Source organism: Apodemus sylvaticus, chromosome 22 (genome assembly GCF_947179515.1).
Source record: "Apodemus sylvaticus chromosome 22, mApoSyl1.1, whole genome shotgun sequence".
In the NCBI taxonomy this organism is placed as follows: Eukaryota; Metazoa; Chordata; class Mammalia; order Rodentia; family Muridae; genus Apodemus; species Apodemus sylvaticus.
Genome location: NC_067493.1, coordinates 8,329,040 through 8,354,062, shown reverse-complemented (window position 1 = coordinate 8,354,062; position 25,023 = coordinate 8,329,040). Strand labels below are relative to the sequence as shown.

At 37.8% G+C, this 25,023-nt stretch overlaps 1 pseudogene; it reads left to right on the top strand.

The window, feature by feature from the left end:
* Positions 1-212: 212 nt before the first annotated feature.
* The window catches only part of LOC127672340 (zinc finger protein 431-like), a 59,788-nt pseudogene continuing 34,977 nt past the window's right edge, over positions 213-25,023 (top strand).

The following is a 25,023-nucleotide window of genomic DNA, read 5'->3' as shown; positions in this document are numbered from 1 at the left end:
AATGTAGTAAAGGTTTCACATGTGCTAATTATCATTGCAGGAATGTAAGAAGATATACTGGAGTGAAACCCTATGAGTGTAATATATGTGGTAAAGCCTTTACAAGATCAAGTCATCTCCAATATCATAAAACAGCACATACTGGAGAGAAACCTGATGAATGTAATCAATGTGGTAAAGTCTTTGCAGCTCACAGTTATCTACAAAGACATAAAAGAACACATACTGGAGAGAAACCTTATGAGTGCCATCAATGTGGTAAAGCCTTTGCACAGCGCAGTCATCTCCAATATCATAAAAGAACACATACTGGAGAGAAACCATATGAATGTAATCAATGTGGTAAAGCCTTTGCACAGCGCAGTCATCTCCAATATCATAAAAGAACACATACTGGAGAGAAACCATATGAATGTAATCAATGTGGTAAAGCCTTTGCATGTCACAGTAATCTACAAACACATAAAAGAACACATACTGGAGAGAAACCTTATGAATGTAATCAATGTGGTAAAGCCTTTACACAGCTCAGTGCTCTCCAAAGACATAAAAGAACACATACTGGAGAGAAACGTTATGAGTGCAACCAATGTGGTAAAGCCTTTGCACAGCACAGTCATCTCCAAAGACATAAAAGAACACATACCGGAGAGAAACCTTATGAATGTAATCAATGTGATAAATCCTTTACAAGACCCAGTCATCTCCAGTATCATAAAAGAACACACACCGGACAGAAAACTTATTAATGTAATCAATGTGGTAAAGTGTTTTCACTAGGGATAAGTCTCCAAATTCTGTGTGCTGGAGTGAAACATAATGAATATGATCATGAATTAAGTGGGAATTAGGAGGGTATCATAGTAGGATATGATAGACATGGGTGCTTGGGTTTATTTCCACTCTGCAGATTTTTTTTTTTTTATGTTTTTGCAAAGAAGTTTGCTGCCCTTGTCTGAAGAGTTTCATTGAGGTTAAGATAAAGATGTTTACATTAATTGTATTGACAAAGTAAGTCATGAAAATCACCGCATAGAATTTGGCTGGAAAGTTTTTAACAAGCATAGAAACTAAGAAAGGAACAATAAAAAAAGAAAGGGTAAAAATACAAGGCTTTATCAGGAAGTTGAATGAAGTTTAATCTTGTGATCAAGGATATTCAATTGCATTAAAGGAATGGTTACATTAGGACAAGATTACATTCAGCTAAACATATGGATTTGCAGTTGTATGAAAGAGAACTGTATCATGTTAGGAATTATTATTACCTGGATACTGTTTTGTTGTAGACACATGAAGATACAATTATGTGTCAAATTGCCAAGAGATAGATTTGGATTCTGGGTTCTGAATTTAAAATATAAGCAGAAAGGCTTAGTTCATGTCATGGTGTTACATGCTTTTTAACCCACCATTCACGAGAAAGACACAGCTTCTCTGTGTAAAAGACAGTCCCACGCTGTTGATTAATGACACAATTTTAAAATCTGACAGAAATGTCAGGATAAAACACAACAAAAACTTACAGTTGTGTATGTGTGACATAGAATACAAACTCTGAGCAGTCTGAGGGTCAACAGAGCTGATGAAAACACAAAGTGAGATTGGAAGGAGGCCGTATGATTACGTTTTCCCCGCAGACGCAGACTTTTATACAAGTCTCCCCTTAACAACAATTAAATTGACCCAGCATCTGTGGCTACATAGGAAGAGTTGCACTGTTGTGATTGCATTACATTAAAGTCACCTTGCAGACCGAGAGCAGCTGAGGGAGGTTTTCTGAGTCCAGTAGTATTTAAATGAAATTTTCATGCATTCACACAATGTCAGCTGAGCTTCTAGCACAAGCCAGCTCTGTGAAAGAAAAGGATGCTGGGTAAAAAGCACGGGCCTTGCCTCACTTTTTTTCTTTTACTTTTCCTTTTATAAAAATTTTTGTTTTATTCACATGTCAAATAGGATCCCCTTTCCCAGTAAGCTACCCCTGAAAACCCCCTGTCCCATCCCCATTTCCCTACTCAACCCCCTGCCCTGCCCCATTTTCCTGACGTGCATTCCCCTATTCTGGGGAATAGAGCCTTCACAGGACCAATGGCTTCTCCTCTTATTGATGTCTGAAATGGTCATCTTCTGCTACATGTGTAGCTGAGCCTCTATGTCATTCATTCATTCATTCATTTATTCATTTATTCATTTATTCATTTATTCATGTATTCATTTATTCATCTGTTCATCTGTTCATCTACTCATCTACGCATCCTTTCATATATTCATATATTCATATATTCACACATTCACATTTTCACACATTCACATTTTTATATATTCATATATTCATACATTCATACATTCATACATTCATACATTCATACATTCATACATTCATACATTCATACATTCATACATTCATACATTCATGTATTCATGTATTCATGTATTCATGCATTCATGTGCTCATACATTCATGTATTCATATATCCATGCATTCATATATTCATACATTCATGTATTCATATATTCACGTATTCATGTATTCATATATTCATGTATTCATATATTCACATATTCACATATTCACATATTCATTCATTCATTCATTCATTCATTCATTCATTCATTCGTTCATTCGTTCATTTATCCATTCATTCATCCATTCATTCATTCATCTATTCATTTATTCATTTATTCGCTTATTTGCTTATTTGCTTATTCGCTTATTCATTTATTCATTTATTCCTTTATTCAGTTATTCAGTTATTCATTCATTCATTTATTCATTTATTCATTTATCCATTTATCCGTTTATCCGCTTATCCGTTCATTCGTTCATTCATTTATTCATTTATTCATTATTTATTCATTTATTCATTTATTCATTTATTCATTATTTATTCATTTGTTCATTTATTCATTTATTCATTTATTCATTATTTATTCATTTGCTCATTTATTCGTTTATTCGTTTATTCATTCATTCATTTATTCATTCATTCATTTATTCATTTATTCATTTATTCATTTATTCATTTATTCATTTATTCATTTATTCATTTATTCGTTTATTCGTTTATTCGTTTATTCGTTTATTCGTTTATTCACTTATTCTCTTATTCATTTATTCGTTATTCATCGTACATCTGTGCATTTATGCATTTTATGCATTTACTCATTTATTCATTTATGTGTTCATTCTTACATTTGTTCATTTATGCATTTATGCATTATTCGGAAGGGGAGGTGAGTGGGCGGGGATTAGCACTAGTCTAGGCAAATTCTGGGCCACTCTAAGAACATGCCACGCCCACCGGGTCCAAACCCTGCCCACACGGCCCCAGCCCCGCCTCCTCTGTCTTCAAACCCCGCCCATCTGAGGCTGCAGCCCGGGCTCACGCTGTGTGCTTTCTTGATAGTAGGTAGAGAAGTCTCCTAATTGCACAGATATTAGTATATATGTGAAAATATGTGTGTGTAAGGATTATGTGTTATCTGTCTGCTTTCTCCTCCGCATTCTCCTCACTCACAACCTCCCATTGATTGCAGACAGGATATCCATTCCTTCCAGATGGGAAACCATTACTAAATAATAACTATGTCGCAGTGGTCAGTGCTTTCATGGAACTTCCAGTTGGTAAAGCCCGAATATTGGGTGGTCTTGATCACAGCATTGATTCATTCAGATCAGGCAGTGTTGCCTCACTGCCCTTGCGGATTGATATGGATGATGGGGCGTAGGCGGGGCTTAGCGCGACTGGCTGAGTGGGACAAGGGAGTGAGAAAGGGTGAGAAGTAAATAAGGGTAACAGTATCAAAATCTGGAAGAGACATGAGAGATGTGCAGAGTCTTTACATCCATGTAGAGTGATGAATGCAGATCTCAAAACTGCTTCAATGCCTGGAATAAATCACATTTCTGTGCCACATCAAACCTTGTTTCAAATGACTGAAGAAACAAAGACCAGTATCTGATTAATGGGAAACAAACAGTGCAAGAAGGTTTTACTAATACAGAATATCAAACATTATATTTGATTACACCACCCATACTTTAGAGATTATTCTATGAAATGAAAATGGGGTAGAGACTATCTCATCTTCCACATAGCACAACATGGAATCAGATATCTGATATCAACACAAAATAAAGGTACCACAAACTAAACAGAAGCTATGGAATATTATTTGTGAGACATGGAAGAACATATTATTTCATATACTCATAAAGTACGGTAGGGGATATCTTAAGACTGGAAGCACTTAAAAGACACACTCTAGAGGATAGGGAGCTGGGTTTTCTGTGTCAGGGCCATCACTGAGTTTCCAACTTAGCCTGTCCGGTTTCTGCAGGTGAGTTCCCTTGTGAAGCAGAAATTTCCAAAGGGAATTGTTGAAAATAGAATCTCCTGTGCAGGATTCATGGCACAGGCCTCTAATCCCCATACTAGAGAGACATCGCAAAGCAAATTTGAGTTCAGGGCTAGCCTGGTCTACATAGAAGGAAGAAGGGGTAAAATGGAAATTGCAGGTGGCCCCTAGACTAATTTGTAAAGGAAGCACTGGGTAGATCACTCCTCAACCATGTTGATTAAGCAGAGTGGTTTACCAAAGTGTTGAAGGTTGCTCACCATTTTCTCATTCTTTTATTTCCCAGCACACATGAAAACCAGCATGTCAAAGTCTCCTAAGGACTTAAAAAAAAAAAAAAAAACAGTTACTCCTTTAACTGAAGGTAGGAAAGATTAGAATATCCTCATCTAGGTCCACTCTAGCCCACATATTTTCCCTTGGGAAACTACAATAAGAACACAAATTTCCAGCTTTTTAACACTTTTGTTAAGAAAGATTTACAGAAACACCAAACAAACACTACATGGCTGGAAAGATACAACTTCCTTGTGTCTGCATTTGCTTTAATAGAGGAGCTGACAGAAGATCCCCTAATTGCAGGTCTTAGTAGGCATCAGACCTCCTGGATTCCAAACAAATTTCTGGGGGACTTGTTCACTTCTTTTGGCCAAAAGCTTTTGAAGCAATGCCCAGCATCCTAGGTTCCAGGGACTGTCAGAAGCAGGATCCTGGTCAGGGCAATCTCCACCACCACAGGTCTCATGTTCCAGCCCTTTCTTACTGAGCAAGCTGAATGAGGGTTGATCTGGATCCTCTATAGCTTTGTCTTGATTGTTGTCCAAATCTCCAGAAGCCACATGTGGCCCCTTCTGAATCTCATTCTTCAAAACTTCTGTGCCCTTCTTCATGTCACAGTTCAATCTTGGGTAGTATCTCAGGTAGTTGAAGCTCTCAAATACACAAAGGAGTAGAGATCCCAATCTTCAAACAAGCCATCCTCAGAGCAATGGCTTGACTCCCACAGAAACAATGTGGTTCAGACTTGGAACACCTTGTACTCAGGGCTGGAAATACAAGGTGCACTTGGCAATGCATGTTCTTCAGAATCTGATGTATCTTTGACAAAACTGGGAGAGGACTGCATCATCTCCTTGGCTTTATCCATGGAACTCGGTGGGCTAGTCTACGACCTTCTGATTCAGAGAAGACTCTAGTTAGTGGATTATACTCTATACTTCATGGCCTTTTCCAACAAATACACGGTGGGAAACTGGGGTTTAAACACAGCTTACACTCTCACAATCCTAGCATCTATTTGCATTACCTATAGAGGCAAGATTCTACACAATCTAAGGGCAAAAAACTTTCATCTCAGAATGCTAGGGAAAGAAGCAGAAAGGCACAGAAGCAGAGGTCGGTGGTTCTCTAGCTCAAGGCAAGCCTGGTTGTCAGACTTAGCTTCAGGATGGCCAGTGCTACACAGGAAATCCTAGGCTCAAAGAACAAAACAAGCAAACAATAAAAGAGTGAATCACCTTAACATAAGATGCTATTACTCTGGATGCATTTGTCTGGAACTAAACATTATAGTGCACTTATGAGACAGGAAAAGGTTAAAGTGCTCATGGAACAGCAAATCTATTTGGAGTGCTTGTTTTAGAGATTAAAAGATCGTGTAGAATGGTCTCTCACTCAGTGTCTTTTTTCTGATAGGGGATTTTATTAGAATGACTTACAGAATGCAGTCTGCCTTATTCCACAACAGTTGGATTGGAAGCAAAATCCAAGAATCCTGAAGTTATCAGTCCCAGAGCCTGGACATCTCAACTGGTCTTCAGTAGAAGATGGAATCACATACAATTAACTCTAAAGGATGCCCACAAAGTAATAAGACTTGCTACCTAGAAGAGATGAAGCAGGCAATGTGAAAACTTTCTTCCTCTGTGTTCTTATATAGTTCTCAAGAAGAAGGCATGGCTCAACCTAAAGGTGTGTGTTCAGATTTAATCTCTGGATTAAAGGTGAGTTTCTTCTGCTGCGTGTGGTGACTCAGACCTTTAATCCAATCATTTTGAGAGTGAATAATGCAGGTGGATCTCTGTGAATAGCCTGGTCTACAAAGTGAGTTCTGGGAGAGCCAGTGGTATTTACCGACAAATACTGGCTCATAGCAATAACAACAACAACAACAACAACAACAACAATAACCATAATAACAAAAATCTGTGGCTTTCTTGCTCTATATCCAGATTAAGGTCTGTTTCTTTCTTTTTTTTTTTAATTTTTTTTATTCGATATCATTTATTTACATTTCAAATGATTTCCCCTTTTCTAGCCCCCCCACTCTCCGAAAGTCCCGTAAGCTCCCTTCTCTTCCCCTGTCCTCCCACCCCCCCTTCCCACTTCCGTGTTCTGGTTTTGCCGAATACTGTTTCACTGAGTCTTTCCAGAACCAGGGGCCACTCCTCCTTTCTTCTTGTACCTCATTTGATGTGTGGATTATGTTTTGGGTATTCCAGTTTTCTAGGTTAATATCCACTTATTAGTGAGTGCATACCATGATTCATCTTTTGAGTCTGGGTTAAGGTCTGTTTCTTTCAAGCTCAAAAATATCTGCATTAAGTTTAGTCTTTCTACTTCAAAGACACTAATAATGTTCTTGCTTTTTTTAAAGATTTATTTCTTTATTATATGTAAGTACACTGTAGCTGTCTTCAGACACTCCAGAAGAGGCTGTCAGATCTCATTACAGATGGTTGTGAGCCACCATGTGGTTGCTGGGATTTCAACTCAGGACCTTTATTAGAGCTGTCAGTGCTCTTAACCATTGAGCCAACTGTCTAACCCCACTGATAACTTTCTACAAATTAAACAAAATCCCTTGAATGTGTGTCCTCAAGTTGTGGATTTTGCTTAAATTGCGATTTAATCAAGTTGACAACAAAGAATAGTGACCACATAGTATTACTCTGTGTAACCCTGGCTGTTCTGAAAATCACTTTGTAGACCAAGATTACTACCACTTCAAAGGTCTCTGTTTCTTTGACTCCCTCCTTCTGAGATTAAAAGCACAAGCCACCATGCAGTGATTTCTACTTGAGTAGGGATATTATTCTAGAACAGCTATACCTGCATCAGTTTAGAAAAATGAATCTGAGACAAGGTGTCCTATATTTGGCTGGCTCAGGAGGCCTTGATTCCACAATTTTGTAACCTAGGTCAATGACTGTGCATTTATATTAATTAAACTAAATAAATTCTTAGATTAAATGGTTCTGTCAGCACTCATTTACCTATTGAATCATATAAACTGGTCATGGGAGAAGGATTTGCATGTGGAGCATGGTTTCTGCCTTCAGAGCAGAGTAAGAGGACTTGCCTGTGTGTGTTCTTAGTGCCTGCAGTCTTAGTGTCCTTTTCAGAAACTGGTTTCCTGTGGCAGTGAGTGGAAGTTTGTTCTCCACTATTTATTCTACCACATTGCTGTTAAGATCTTTGAACCACATAGACTTCAGATTAATTTAGTATCATACACATGTTTGCATCATTCCGAAATGTAGACATTCAATCTGAACTGCATCATTTTTTAAAGATCCATTCAGGGACATGAGAAAGCTTAAAATAAAAGATGGTCTTATTTCCTGGAATTCATTTATATATAGTCCAGGAATGTTATAATTATCCGAGAGATATTTGTTTTCTTGCTTGTTTGTTTTTACCTATGAAATTGAGTATGGTCCTTGAAAAGTATACAAAAATTTGAGTTGAAATTTTGAGGGGGCTTGTATTAAATCTGCTGATTGCTTTTAGTTTGCTGACCTCATATTATGTTAAGTTTACATATTCTTGAACATGGGAGATCTTTCAGTTTAATTTATTTATTTATTTTTGTTTTTATTACTTTCATTTTTTTCAGTCCAGTTGTTACTTCTCTCCCTACACACTATCCCAGAATTCCCCATCACATTCCTCTTCCCCACTGTCTCCAATAGCATGTCTCAACCCTACAACACACAGTCCAAAGTACTAGAAAAAGATCTTCTATAAAATCATTAAAAAATCCTTCTCCGACTTAAACCTTGTGATGGCCATAAATATACAAGAAGCCTATAGATCCCCAAACAATTTAGACTAAAAAATAAAATTTTCTTGTCACACAAAATTCAAAACACTCAATACTCAAATACTGCAGTGTGAGAGAGGGTCTCCCAGGAGTTCTGACAAGCATGTGAGTACAGGCAAGAATACCACTTCTGCTCACAGGTAAGAACCCCTACAGAACACTGAGTTCAAAAGAGCTGAGGACATGATCTTTCCATTCTCCATCTGCACTCAGAGCTGATCCTGTGCCACAGTACACAAATTCTGTCCGGAGAGAGCTAATCTCCCAGAAGTATCATCATACCTGTGATTACAGGTAAGAACTCCACTTCTGCTCAAACTCCAGGCCAGAGAGAAACCCATGCAGAGCCAACAGAACCCAGGAACCAGGGAACAGCTGGGGACAGGATTGTTCTGGATTCTGCCTGCACCTTGGCGCTATGTGCCAATGAACTCCATACCAAAATTCCTCCTGGAGAAAAATGGTTTCTCGGGAGTACTGACACACAGGCTTGCATGAGAGACAAGCCTCAGGCAGAGACAGACCAGCTAACACCAGAGATAACCAGATAGCAAGACACAAGGGCAAGATCATAAGCAATAGAACCCAAGGCAAATTGGTATCATGAAAATCTAGTTCTCCCACCAGAGTAATCCCTGGAAATCCCAACACACAAGGAAAGCAATACTCTTATTTAAAATCATATCTCATTATGATGATAGCAGACTTTAAGAAGGGCATAAATTACTTCTTTAAATAAATACAGAACTCAGGAAAACAGCTAGAATCCCTTAACGAGGAAACACAAAATTCCCTTACACATTTTCAGGAAAAAAACAAAACAAAACTAAAATGGTAGAGGAATTGAACAACATCATAAAATGTCCATAGATGCATTAAAGAAGTCATTAAAACAAGAAGAACAACAGAAATCCCACACAAACATGGATACTGAGCAACACCCTACTCAATGGTAACTTGGCCAAGGAATAAATAAAGAAAGAAATTAAATGCATTTTAGACTTTAATAAAAATGAAGACACACCATACACAAACCTTTGGCACACAATGAAAGTACTACTAAGAAGACTCATAGCTCTGGGTATTTGTGATTCCTACAAAAATATATGGAGGCTGGAGGACACTCATTCACTAATGTCTTTTCATTCACACTGTGCAGTAGTGCCCAGCCTTAGGGGAGGTGAATGACTGCCAGGAAATCACAGTGCAGCAGATGCAGGATTAGGTCTTCAAAGCAAGTCTTATTTACATATGATAAGCCAAGTCTCAGCTACAGAACACACTGCTTTAAGCAGAAAAAAATATCAAATATAAAGCCTCTGAGTAAAAGGAATGAAAGTCTTAATGATGTGGATACTATGGAGAATAGAAACAAATGATTAGAAAAGTTACACCTCTAAGTGAAAATGAAAGTCAAAAAGTAATAGGAAACAATGATTTTTTTTTAAAAAAAAAAAGATAAATATGTTTAAAAGACACAGATAGATATACTAACTTTGTAATAGAACAGACATTCGCTGGTAGATGGAATGACAGTAAGAAGATAGGTTTTGATTTTGTCCCTATGGGAAATGTAACTGCACAATCACAGCACAGCCAGTGGTCTGTGTCTCAAATGTCTGTTCTGACTTAGCTATATCAGTGAGCATTCCACATATCTCTACAGGAGAATCCCCTAATTAGAAATTCATTATTCACTGGCTCAAGATAACCTACCCAAATTGCACACCCCCACAATCTGGTCTGTTTTCCTTCACATACATAAATTAATACAAAGTGGGAAATTACAAAATCACACAGTCGGCTTGTATCAGGTCTTCCTTCATAATTTTGTCCCCTTCTACTGACCCCCTTAAATTTTGGTCTGTGATGTAGCTGTTGCCTCTCAAGTTTCACTGTGTGTTGTCCACACTGACCTGTTCCTTATGTTCTAGACTGAAGGCAGAAGCCATGGTTCACATGCAAATCCACTTCCTGTTGCTGCAATGGACAGTTCACTACATGATTCCAATGAGGAATTGTAAAACTCCGTGGTGCAGCAGCCTTTAAACTGAAGTATTGCAGAATTTTAATCAAGTGGACAACACGGTCATTTTCTAGGGGTAAACAAACTGGCAGCAAATTGACCTGAGTCGCCATAGCTTGTCTTGGAAACTGTTTTCTAAAAGGCTGAAGACACAGTTGTCTTAGAATTAATACGCCTTCCCTGGGAGAAATCACTCTACACACAATTAAACATTACTTAAAAATCTCTTTAGTGACAGCATGAATTCATATCTGGTTAATGCTTTTAGTTTCAGGACCCATGCTATATTTTGGAAAATTAAATAAGGACAGGAGAATGCAAGTCTAGCCAATTAGGTAGATGGGAGATTCATATTTATATTTATATTTCTATATTTATTTTTTGCATTTTATATTTTTTTATTTTCTTTATATTACTTATATTATTTTGATTGATTGATTTTGTTGTTTTTACTGTTTTATTTATTGATTTTATATTATTATTTTTTGTCAGAAAAGTTCACGATGTCCTTGATTTTGATAAGTGAACTTCATCATGTGGATGACAGTATTTTACACATCTGTATTTTCCTGAAAGGAAATCTGCAGTCTTTTCCAGTTTCTATCTGTGATGAACAAAATGGCGATGAAATCAGAGGAGCGTGGGAGGGGCTTAGCGCGGCTGGCCTTTACTGTGGGCGGGACATGACTGGTGGTTACTCTCCGCATGGGCGTGGCCCAGATGACAGAGGGAGGTGGACAGGGCCAGAGTGACTGAAGGGGGGTGTGCAGGGGAGAGCTGGGCGGAGCTTAGCATGACTGACCCTTAGTATGGGCGTGTGTGGGCGGTGCCCGGTTGACTGATGGGATGAGTGTAGGTGGGGCTAAGCTTGACTGGCTGTTATTGTGGGCGTGGGCGAGGCCTGGGTGACTGACAAGGAGGTATGTGGACCGGGCTGAGCAAGAGATTACTCTAAAGATGTCTGTGTGGATGAAACCTGCTCATCTTAGGAGACATAAAATAAAACAAACTGTGAGTTCTGATGCGCAAAGGCAAAGCAGGAAATAAGAATCCGAATCCCGGGATGGAAGATATAAAATGAATTTGCAGCTGCAGTGAACAGTGTGATATCACACGTCACCATTACATCATAATTTATTCCAACTAGATTCATATTTTAAAGTTGCGTGTATGCAAATCGGCCGGCCTTGCTGTTTCTGAGGCTGAGGTTTATGCAAATGAGGCGGGCGAGCCCAGCCCTTCATGAATATGCTAATCGTGACGGCTCTCACCTGGGAGAGCCCAGATGGAAATGATTTATTTCATTGGATTTAAATTTATGCAAATCGGCTTGATGGTTTCCCAGGACTCAGTTATGCAAAGGATGCGGGTGAGCCATGACTTTTCATGAATATGCTAATGTACAGTGCTCAGCACAGAGGAGTCTCCATAGAAACGGTTTATGCATTTCTATTCAAATCTATGCAAATCAGTCCGCTTCACATCTGAGCAAGAGCGTTATGCAAATGAGGCAGGCGAGCCCCGCCCCCTCATGAATAACCACAAACTGCCTCCTCCCACCCTCTTTAACCTCGCACTATTATTACAGACCTTTTGTTTGCATGTAGATCCGAGGAGGAACACGCTTATGTGACATCGACATTTTAATCCAAGGACAGGAGAGTCCAGTAGACTTCAGGTTCAGGTCATCCTGATCCAGAACAGATTTTAGGAAAAGACAAGCTCAGCCGCAGGCCAAGTGTTCCATTGATGCTGGGGTTCAGGAGACAGAGCTGTGCAGCTCTTGGAGTTCAAGGTTCATAGACAAAGTAAGGTCCAGGACTGCCAAGCATAGGCCGGGAAGATGTTGAAACATAGAAAATAAAATTATTAAAATTTGAAAAAACAGTGAGTAAAATTAGGGTGGTGAAGCTCTTGCACAATTCTGCAGTTTTCTTCATTATTTAAGTACAGAGAAACCTTGTGAATGTTTTTAGTATGGTAAAGCTTTGCAAACCTCTGTAGTGTTTATCATTATGAAATTACGCATGCTGGAGAGAAATTGTATGAATTACAGCAATGTGAGTAAGTCTTTATGTTATGAGGTCCACTGAGCTCCAACACATCTCAAACATCAGGAAAATGCAAATGATAAGAAATTATTTTAATCAAATAAGTACTGGTAAATCAGGGCCAGTAAAATATACTCCAAAGCTTATCTGAAACATTCCACCCCTACACACACTGTGCCACAAAGTTATAGAGTTTCCAAGCTCGAAAACCACAAACACCAGTCCCAAGTTACATCTACATTTTCCCCTCAATCACTCTTTTTTCTATTCATATTCTATGTCAACTGATACAGAATGTAGTTATTATGTTCTAGCCTATCATATCCATGTTTTATTTTCTGGTTAGGAACAAGCATTATATTTTGAGGAATAAAACAGGAGTAACAGAAATTATGGTTATGAACAGTTGTTAAGTTTGGGGGAACAAAACATGAATAATGAAAGCTGACTTGATATTGCCAAGTACTCAGGTCAACTATCACCTGGCACTTAAATTTACTTTGAAATTATAATTAAATTGAAGTTAGTAACAAAAAAGCAGTTCTTAGGACAAATTTATTTTCCTTCATCCCAACATTTAAATATAGTGATGTTTAAATTTGTAACAAAATGCATATTGACAAGAAGTGTTACAAATATAATAAATGTGATAAAACATTTTCATAACACATTTTCTATGAATATATAACAGAACTCATCCTGTAAAGAAATGCTGTGCATAAACAATGTGTTAAAGCCTTTGCATATTACAGTAGCCTTAGAAATAGACTTTGAAAAAGGCATGAGAAAAAGTCGTAATTCAGATAAACCCCATAAACATAGATGATGTGTTAATGTTTTCCACTTTCTTGTATCTTTATACAAGAGTAAACTCTTTGGTATGCAATTAATCTACTAAAGCCTTTACATATTATAGTAGTCTTTGAAGACATTCAAGAATACCAAAAGTAGCTTGTGTCTACAAAGAATTTGGCAAGATCTGAAGCAACACACTTACATTGTTTACTTAAGATTATTTTTTGTAAAAAAAAACCTGTAACAAGTGACAACATAACTTCAAATATTATGATATCCCTCGATTTTATTTGTACTTCTAAAAATGTATCAATAAAAGACACATGAATGCAACAGGAAGGAAACCTTTTTAGTTTTCACAATTTTCTTATTTTACATGAAAGAACTTTTGCATGTGGAAAAATTTATGGCTTGTACTAGTGCATTTTATGTTGTAATGATAAAATATAATGTCTAAGGCAACTACTGAATGAATTTAATTTGGTTTATGATTACAGAGGGATATGTGTTGACCATGAAAATAGAAACATAGCAAACGTCTTAGAAGTGGAAGAATTAGCCTGAGGCAGAGAGAGCTTTCAAATTGCATATCTGATGCAAGTGTTCATGTAAGAGTTCATCCCAGGATCATATACACACAACCAACAGAAATATATGCAGCATATTTTATTCTTATATTTGTACAAACTTTGTAATACATACGTAAAATGAATGACTTGGAAGGGAAGAAGTAGGGATGGCATTGAGAGAGGTCAAGGCATAAAAAATATACTTTAATTAAAAGGTCAAATAATATTTCAATAAAAGCACAGGTCAACAGGCAGCATGCTAGTGAAGAACACTCTGAACTGAAAGAGAAAAGACAACTTTCATTCCAAGAAACTACTTAGTAGGTAATCAAGCCCTGTAAATACAGTCCCAAGGGATCTGGTGCTCCTTTGGCTTTGCAGGTACTGCACACAGATATACACAGACAACACATCCATGCACATAGAATAAAAATGACACTAAAAAGAAATTCTCTGTACTGCTAACTTAGCCCTGAGATGGATCACAGTCAGGGCTAGTTAAAATGGACTCCTTCTGTTCTGGATTTAGGCACAGCTGTGGACATCCTTGGAACCAGCCTCCTTAGAGTCAAAACCAACCATATTCTAAGGATAGAATAGCACAGCACAGCTGTTCATCTGACATCTGCATGTTTTGTTAAGTCTATGTTTTCATGAACACGGGAGATCTTTCAGTCTTATTTATTTATTTATTTATTTATTTATTTATTTATTTATCTTTTTATTTCTTTCATTTTTTCTTCATTACACTTGTTACTTCTCTCTTGGTCCACCATCCCAAAATTCCCCATCCCATTCCTTTTCCTCTCTGTCTCCAAAAGCATGTCTCAACCCTCCAACACACAGCTTAAAGTACTAGAAAAAAACTTCAATAAAATCATTTAAAAATCATTTTCAATTAAAAAATGGCCATAAATATATAAGAAACATAAAGATTCCCCAAATAATTTCAACCAAAAAATAAAATTTTCTTGACCAATAATAATCAAAACACTAAGTGTGAGAGCTGATCCTGTGCCACAGGTCTCCATACCCAAATACTGCAGTGAGATATTGGGTTTCACGGGAATTCTGACAAGACTGTTAGTAGAGGTAAGAATACCACTTCTGCTCAAAGGGACCCGGACAGAGCACTCAGTTCGAAAGAACTGAGCAGCAGCCTGGGCCATGATCCTTTTATTCTCTGCCTGCACCCAGAGCTGATCCCCTGCCTCAGTGCTCCACATCCAAATTCTGTGTGGAGAGAGTTGATCTTCCAGAAATTCCATCACACCTGTAAGCTCCACCTCTGCTCAAATCCCCAGACCATGAGAGGTCCACGCAGAGCCATCAGAACCCAGGAAGCAAGGGACAGCTGGGACAGGATCCTTCTGGATTCTGTCTGCACCTTGGAGATAACTGATTATGTGCCAATTATTTCCATACAAAAATTCCTCCTGGAGAGAACTGTTCTCTCAGGAGTACTGACACACAGACTCACAGGAGAGACAAGCCTCAATCAGAGACAGATCAGCTAACATCAGAGATTACCAGAGAGCAGGACACAAGGGCAAGATCATAAGCTACAGAACCCATGGCAAGTTTGTATCATCAACATCTAGTTCTCCCACCAGAGCAAGCCCTGGATACCCCAACACACAAGAAAAGGAAGTCTCTGATTTAAAATCATATCTCATGATGACGATAGAGGACTTTAAGAAGAGCATAAATAGCTCTCTTAAAGAAATACAGAACACAGGAAAACATCCAGTCTCCCTTAATGAGCGCATACAAAAATCCCTTAATGGTTTTCAGAGAAAGGCAAATAAAAAGCAGAAGGAATTGAACAAAACCATCCGGGATCTAAAAATGGAAATAGATACAATAAAGAATTCATAAAGGGAGAGAACCCTGGAGATAGAATAACTAGGAAAGAGATCTAGGAGTCGTAGATGCAAACATCAATAAAATGCAAGAAAGAGAAGAAAGAATCTCAGGTGTAGAAAATGCCATAGAAAACATTGACAGAAAAGTCAAAGAAAATGAAAAATGCAAAATGTTCTTAACCAAAAATATCCAGGAAATCCAGGACACAATGGGAAGGCCAAATCTAAGGTAATAGATAGAGAAGAGAGCAAAAGTTCCCAACCTAAAGGGCCAGTAAATATCTTCAACAAAATTACAGAGGAAATCTTTCCTAAAGAAAGAAATGCCTACAGAACTCCAAATATACTGGACTAGAAAACAAATTCCTTCTGCAGCATAATAATCAAAGCACCAAATTAATAATTCAAAGAGAGAATATTTAAACCAGTAAGGGAAAATGGTGAAGTAACATATAAAGGCAGGGCTCTCAGAATTATACCCGACTTCACAAAAGAAACTATGAAAGCCAGAAGATCCTGGGCAGGAGTCATATAGAACACAAATGCCTGCCCAGACTACTATACCCAGCAAAACTCTCAGTAACCATAAATGGAGAAAACACAATATTCCGTGACAGAAAAAAAATTGTATATCATATGTTAGCACAAATCCAGTCCTACAAAATGGAAAATGCCAACACATGGAAGAAAATTCCAACCCTAGAAAAAGCGAATAAATTAATCTTTAAAAAATCCAAAAGAAGATAACCATACAAATATAAAAATAACAGGAATCAACAATTACTATTCCTTAATATCTCTTAACATCAATGGCCAATAAAAACACCAATGGCTGGATAAGCAAACAGGAACCAGCATTTTATTGCTTGCAGGAAATTCACTTCAATGACAAAGACAGGCACTACCTCAGAGTAAAAGGTTGGAAAATAATTTACAAGCAAATGGTACCAATAAACAAGCTGGTGTAGACATTATAATAGTGAATACAATGGACTTTCTACCAAAAGTTATCAAACAAGATAGGGAAGGACAGAAAAATCTACCAAGATGAACTCTCAATTCTGAACCTCTATGCTCCAAATAAAAGGGAAGCCTCATTTATAAAAGAAAGTTTACTGAAGCTCAATGCACACATTGTACCCCAAACAATAATAGTGGGAGACTTCAACAACCCACTCTTAGAGATGGACTGATCATGGAAACAGAAACAGTGAAACTAATAGAAGTTATGAACCAAATGTATCTATCAGATATTTGTAGAATATTTCATCCTAAAGCAAAAGAATATACCTTATTCTCAGCACCTCGTGGTGCTTTCTCTACATTTGACCACATGATCAATCACAAAACAGGCCTCAGCAGATACAAGATGTTTGAAGATAATCCCATGCATCTAATCACATCACCAAAGATTTAGGCAGGGTTTGAAAACACAACAAAAAGAAAGGAACAAACCAAAAACAGAAATCCCACATGAACATGGAAACTGAACAAGACCCTACTACTAAGTGATAACTTGTTCAAGGCAGTAATAAAGATATTAAAGACTTTTTTGAATTTTATGAAAATGGAGTCACAACATACACAAACCTTTGACACACAATGAACGTACTACTAAGAAGACACATAGCTCTGAGTATTTGTGATTCCTAAAAAAATATATGGAGGTTAGAGGACACTCATTCACTAATGTCTTTTCATTCACAGTGTGCAGTAGGGCACAGCCTTAGGGGAGGTGAATGACTGTCAGGAAATCACAGTGCAGAAGATGCAGGATTAAGTCTTCAAAGCAAGTCTTATTTACATATGATAAGCCAAGTCTCAGCTACAGAACACACTGCTTTAAGCTGAAAAAAAAAAATCAAATACAAAGCCTCTGAGTAAAAGGAATGAAAGTCTTAATGATGTGGTTACTATGGAGAATAGAAACAAGTGATTAAAAAAGTTACACCTCTAAGTGAAAATGAAAGTCAAAAAGTAATAGGAACCAATGATTTTTTTTAAAAAAGATAAATATGTTTAAAAGAGGCAGATAGATATACTAACTTTGTAATAGAACAGACATTCGCTTGTAGATGGAATGACAGTAAGAAGATAGTTTTTGACTTTGTCCCTATGGGAAATGTAACTGGACAATCACAGCACAGCCAGTGGTTTGTGTCTCAAATGTCTGTGCTGACTTAGTTATATCAGTGAGCATTCCACATATCTCTACAAGAGAATCCCCTAATTAGAAATTCATTATTCACTGGCTCAAGAAAACCTACCTACCCAAATTGTACACCCCCACAATCTGTTCTGTTTTCCTTCACATAGATGAATTAATACAAAGTGGGAAATTACAAAATCACACAGTCGGCTTGTATCAGGTCTTTCTTCATAACTGTGTCCCCTGCCACTGACCCCCTTAAATTTTGATCTGTGATGTAGCTGTTGCCTCTCATGTTTCACTGTGTGTTGTCCACCCTGATGTTCCTCATGTTCTAGACTGAAGGCAGAAGCCATGGTTCACATGCAAATCCACTTCCTGTTGCTGCAATGGACAGTTCCATTGGGGAACTGATTCCAGTGGGGAATTGTAAAACTCCGTGGTGCCACAGTCTTTAAACTGAAGTATTGCAGAATTTTAATCAAGAGGAAAACATGATCATTTTCTGGGGATAAACAAATGGGCAGCAAATTGACCTGAGTCTCCATAGCTTGTCTTGGAAACTGTTTTCTAAAAGGCTGAAGACACAGCTGTCTTAGAATTAATATGCCTTCCCTGGGAGAAATCACTCTACACACAATTAAAGATTACTTTAAAATCTCTTTAGTGGCAGCATGAATTCAGCTTTGGTTAATGCTTTTAGTTTCAGGCCCCATGCTATATTTTGGAATAATTAAATAGGGACAGGAGAATGCAAGTCTAGCCAATTAGGTAGATGGGAGATTCATATTTATATTTTTATATTTATTTTTTGCATTTTATATATTTTTTATTTTCTTTATATTACTCATATTATTTTGATTGATTGATTTTGTTGTTTTTACTGTTTTATTTATTGATTTTATTATTATTATTTTTTGTCAGAAAAGTTCACGATGTCCTTGATTTTGATAAGTGAACTTCATCATGTGGACGACTGTATTTTACACATCTGTATTTTCCTGCAAGGAAATCTGCAGTCTTTTCCAGTTTCTATCTGTGATGAACAAAATGGCAATGAAATCAGAGGAGCGTGGGCGGGGCTTAGCAAGGCTGGCCTTTACTGTGGGTAGGGCGCGACTGGTGGTTACTTTCCGCGTGGGCATGGCCCAAATGACAGAGGGAGGTGGACAGGGCCAGAGTGACTGAAGGGGGGGTGTGCAGGGGAGAGCTGGGCGGAGCTTAGCATGACTGACCCTTAGTATTGGCATGTGTGGGCGGGATGAGTGTAGGTGGGGCTAAGATTGACTGGCTGTTACTGTGGGAGTGGGCGTGGCCTGGGTGACTGACAGGGAGGTGTGTGGGCGGGGCTGAGCAAGAATTTACTCTAAAGATGTCTGTTTGGATGAAACGTGGTCATCTTAGGAGACATAAAATAAAACAAACTGTGAGTTCTGACGCGCAAAGGCGAAGCAGGAAATAAGAATCCGAATCCGGGGATCGAAGATATAAAATGAATTTGCAGCTGCAGTGAACTGTGTGATGTCACACGTCACCATTACATCATAATTTATTCCAAATAGATTCACATTTTAAAGCTGTGTGTATGCAAATCGGCCGGGCTTGCTGTTTCTGAGGCTGAGGTTTATGCAAATGAGGCGGGCGAGCCCAGCCCTTCATGATTATGCTAATCGTGACGGCTCTCACCTGGAAATGATTTATTTCATTGGATTTATATTTATGCAAATCGGCTCGATGGTTTCCCAGGACTCAGTTATGCCAAGGATGCGGGTGAGCCATGACTTTTCAGGAATATGCTAATGTACAGTGCTCAGCACAGGGGAGTCTCCATAGAAATGGTTTATGCATTTCTATTCAAATCTATGCAAATCAGTCCGCTTCACATCTGAGCAAGAGCGCTATGTAAACGAGGCAGGCGAGCCCGCCCCCTCATGAATATGCTAACCACACACTGACTCCTCCCACCCTCTCTAACCTCTCATTATTATTACATGCCTATTGTTTGCATGTAGATCCGAGGAGGAACACGCTTATGTGACATCGACATTTTAATCCAAGGACAGGAGTGTCCAGTAGACTTCAGGTTCACGTTATCCTGATCCAGAACAGATTTTAGGAAAAGACAAGCTCAGCCGCAGGCCAAGTGTTCCATTGATGCTGGGGTTCAGGAGACAGAGCTGTGCAGCTCTTGGAGTTCAAGGTTCATAGACAAAGTAAGGTCCAGGACTGCCAAGCATAGGCCGGGAAGCTGTTGAAACATAGAAAATAAAATTAATAAAATTTGAAAACACAGTGAGTCAAATAAGGGTGGTGAAGCTCTTGCACAATTCTGCAGTTTTCTTCATTATTTAAGTACAGAGAAACCTTGTGAATGCTTTTAGTATGGTAAAGCTTTGCACACCTCTGTAGTCTTTATTATTATGAAATTATGTATGCTGGAGAGAAATTGTATGAATTACAGCAATGTGACTAAGCCTTTGTGTTATGATGTCCACTGAGCTCCAACACATCTCAAACATCAGGAAAATGCAAATAAGATAATTTTTAATAATTATCTTAATAATTAACTTGATAATTTTAATCAAGTAAGTACTGGTAAATCAGGGCCAGAAAAATATACTCCAAAGCTTACTGAAACATTCCACCCCTACCCACAGTGTGCCAGAGAGTTATAGAGCTTCTAATCTTGAAAACCACAAACACCAGTCCCAAGTTGCATCTACATTTTCCCCTCAATCACTCTTTTTTGTATTCATAATCTATGTCAACTGATACAGAATATAGTTATTATGTTCTAGCCTATCATATCCATATGTTATTTTCTGGTTAGGAACAAGCATTATATTTTGAGGAATAAAACAGGAGTAACAGAAATTATGGTTATGAACAGTTGTTAAGTTTGGGGGAACAAAACATGAATAATGAAAGCTGGCTCGATACTGTCAAGTACTCAGGTCAACTATCACCTGGCACTTAAATTTAGTTTGAAATTATAATTAAATTGAAGTTGGTAACAAAAAAGCAGTTCTTACGACAAATTTATTCTCCTTCATCCCAACATTTAAATATCATAGTGATGTTTAAATTTGCAACCAAACACATATTGACAAGAAGTGTTAGGAATATAATAAATGTGATAAAACTATTTCATAGCACATTTTCTATGAATATATAAAAGAACTCACCCTGGAAAGAAATGCTGTGCATAAGCAATGTGTTAAAGCCTTTGCATATTACAGTAGTCTTAGAAATAGATTTTGAAAAAGGCATGAGAAAAAGTTGTAATTCAGATAAACCCCATAAACATAGATGATGTATTAATGTTTTCCACTTTCTTGTATCATTATACAAGTGTAAATTCTTTGGTATGCAATTAATCTACTAAAGCCTTTACATATTATAGTAGTCTTTGAAGACATTCAAGAATATCAAAAGTAACTTGTGACTACACAGAATTTGGCAAGGTCTGAAGCAACACTCTTACACTGTTTTAGTCAAGATTTTTTTGTACAAAAAAAAACTGTGACAAGTGACAACATACTCTTCAAATGTTATGATGTCCCACGATTTTATTTGTACTTGTAAAAATGTATCAATAAAAGACACATGAATTCAACAGGAAGGAAACCTTTTTAGTGTTCACAATTTTCTTATGTTACATGAAAAAACTTTTGCAGGTGGAAGAATTTATGGTGTGTACTAGTGTATTTTATGTTGTAATGATAAAATATAATGTCTAAGGCAACTACTGAATGAGTTTAATTTGGTTTATGATTACAGAGGGACATGGGTTGACCATGAAAATAGAAACACAGCAAATGTCTTACAAGAGGAAGAATTGGCCTGAGGCAGAGAGAGCTTTCAAATTGGATATCTGATGCAAGTGTTCATGTAAGTGTTCATCCCAGGATCATATACACACAACCAACAGAAATGTATGCAGCATATTTCATTCTTATATTTGTACAAACTTTCTAATATATACGTAAAATGAATGACGTGGAGGGAAGAAGGGATGACATTGAGAGAGGTCAAGGCATAAAAAATATACTTTAATTAAAAGGTCAAATAATAAATTAATAATAGCACAGGTCAACAGGCAGCATGCTAGTGAAGAACACTGTGAACTGAAAGAGAAAAGACAACTTTCATTCCCAGAAACTACTTAGTAGGTAATCAAGCCCTGTAAATATAGTCCCAAGGGATCTGGTGCACCTTTGGTTTTGCAGGTACTGCACACAGATATACACAGACAACACATCCATGCACATAGAATAAAAATGACACTAAAAAGAAATTCTCTGTACTGCTGACTTAGCCCTGAGATGGATCACAGTCAGGGCTAGTTAAAATGGACTCCTTCTGTTCTGGATTTAGGCACAGCTGTGGACATCCTTGGAACCAGCCTCCTTAGAGTCAAAACCAACCATGTTCTAAGGATAGAATAGCTCAGCACAGCTGTTCATCTGACATCTGCATGTTTTGTTAAGTCTATGTTTTCATGAACACGGGAGATCTTTCAGTCTTATTTATTTATTAATTTATTTATTTATCTTTTTATTTATTTCATTTTTTCATTACACTTGCTACTTCTCTCTTGGTCCACCATCCCAAAATTCCCCATCCCATTCCTTTTCCACTCTGTCTCCAAAAGCATGTCTCAACCCTCCAACACACAGCTCAAAGTACTAGAAAAAAACTTCAATAAAATCATTTAAAAATCATTTTTCAATTAAAAAATGGCCATAAATATATAAGAAACATATAGATTCCCCAAATAATTTCAGCCAAAAAATAAAATTTTCTTGACCAATAACAATCAAAACACTAAGTGTGAGAGCTGATCCTGTGCCACAGGTCTCCAGACCCAAATACTGCAGTGAGAGAGCGGGTCTCCCAGGAGTTCTGACAAGCCTGTGGGTAGAGGTAAGAATACCACTTCTGCTCAAAGGGACCTCGACAGAGCACTCAGTTGCAAAGAACTGAGCAAGAGCCTGGGATATGATCCTTTTATTCTCTGCCTGCACCCAGAACTGATCCCCTGCCTCAGTGCTCCATATCCAAATTCTATGTGGAGAGAGTTAATCTCCCAGAAATTCCATCACACCTGTAAGTTCCACCTCTGCTCAAATCCCTGGATCATGAGAAAGCCACACAGAGCCATCAGAACCCAGGAAGCAAGGGAAAGCTGGGGACAGGATCCTTCTGGATTCTGTCTGCACCTTGGATGTAGCTGATTATGTGCCAATTATTTCCATATAAAAATTTCTCCTGGAGAGCACTGTTCTCTCAGGAGTACTGACACACAGATTCGCAGGAGAGACAAGCCTCAATCAGAGACAGATCAGCTAACATCAAAGATAACCAGAGAGCAGGACACAAGGGCAAGATCATAATCAACAGAACCCATGGCAAATTGGTATCATGAACATCTAGTTCTCCCACCAGAGCAAGCCCTGGATACCACAACACACAAGAAAAGGAAGTCTCTGATTTAAAATCATATCTCATGATGACGATAGAGGACTTTAAGAAGAGCATAAATAACTCACTTAAAGAAATACAGAACACAGGAAAACATCCAGTATCCCTTAATGAAGGCACACAAAAATCCCTTAATGGTTTTCAGAAAAAGGCAAATAAAAAGGGGAAGGAATTGAACAAAACCATCTGGGATCCAAAAATGGAAATAGATACAATATAGGATTCATAAAGGGAGACAACCCTGGAGATAGAATACCTAGGAAAGATATCAGGAGTCATAGATACAAACATCAATGAAATGCAAGAAAGAGAAGAAAGAATCTCAGGTGTAGAAGATGCCATAGAAAATACTCACAGAAAAGTCAAAGAAAATGTAAATGCAAAAATTTCTTAACCAAAAATATCCAGGATTCCAGGACAAAATGAGAAGGCCAAATCTAAGGTAATAGATAGAGAAGAGAGCAAAAATTCCCAACCTAAAAGGCCAGTAAATATCTTCAACAAAATTACAGAGGAAAACTTCCCTAACCTTAAGAAAGTGATGCCCATGAATATACCAGACGACTAAAGAACTCCAAATAGACTGGATGAGAAAAGATATTTCTACTCTCACATAATCTATGCACCAAATGCACAATTCAAAGAGAGACTATTTAAAGCAGTAAGGGAAAATTGTCAAATAACATATAAACACAGGTCTATCAGAATTTCACCAGACTTCATATCAGAAAATATGAAAGCAAGAAGATCCTGGGCAGGTGTTATACAGACCCTAAGAGAGCACAAATGCCAGCCCAGGCTACTATACCCAGCAAAACTCAGTGTTAACATAAATGGAGAAACAACATTTTCCATGACAAAAACAAATGTACACAATATACTTCCACAAATTTAGCCCTAAAATGCATAATAAATGGAAAATTACAACACAAGGAGGGAAACTCCACCCTAGAAAAAGCAATAAAGTAGTCTTTCAAAAAGCCCAAAATAAGATAACCATGCAAACATAAAAATAACAGGAAGCAGCAATCACTGTTCCTTAATATCTATTAATATCAATAGCCGATAAAAAGACAGACTAAGGGACTGGATATGCAAACAAGACCCAGCATTTTGTTGCATACTGGAAACACACTTCAGTGACAAACACCGACACTACCTTAGAGTAAAAGGTTGAGCCCAGTGTCCTTTGACTTTATAGTGTGCACATTGATCTTTTTCCAAGTGCGGTTTATCTCTTCTGGGTCTCCTTGTTCCCTGCCATTTTCTGTCTCCCGGGTCCCCTGACTGCCAAATCCTGGCTCTTTTATCTCTGTCTACTATGGCGGCTAGTATTCTAGTCAAAGCCTTTTCTTGCTTTGTCTTTTCTCCTCTCCCTCTTTTCTCTTTCTTGTTTCTCTTCCTCTGTATTCCTCTTGTGGTACACTTTCTCAGCCTCTCTTACCACATCCCTTACAGTACAATCTTGCAATCCCTTAATCCACTGCAATTTCTTTCTGATGTCAGGAGCTGACTGCAGAATAAAGGCAATAATCACAGAGGCTCGCAGCCCTACAGACATGGTGTCAAAAGGGGTGTAACTTCTATAAGCCTTCATGATCCTCTCCAGAAAGACTG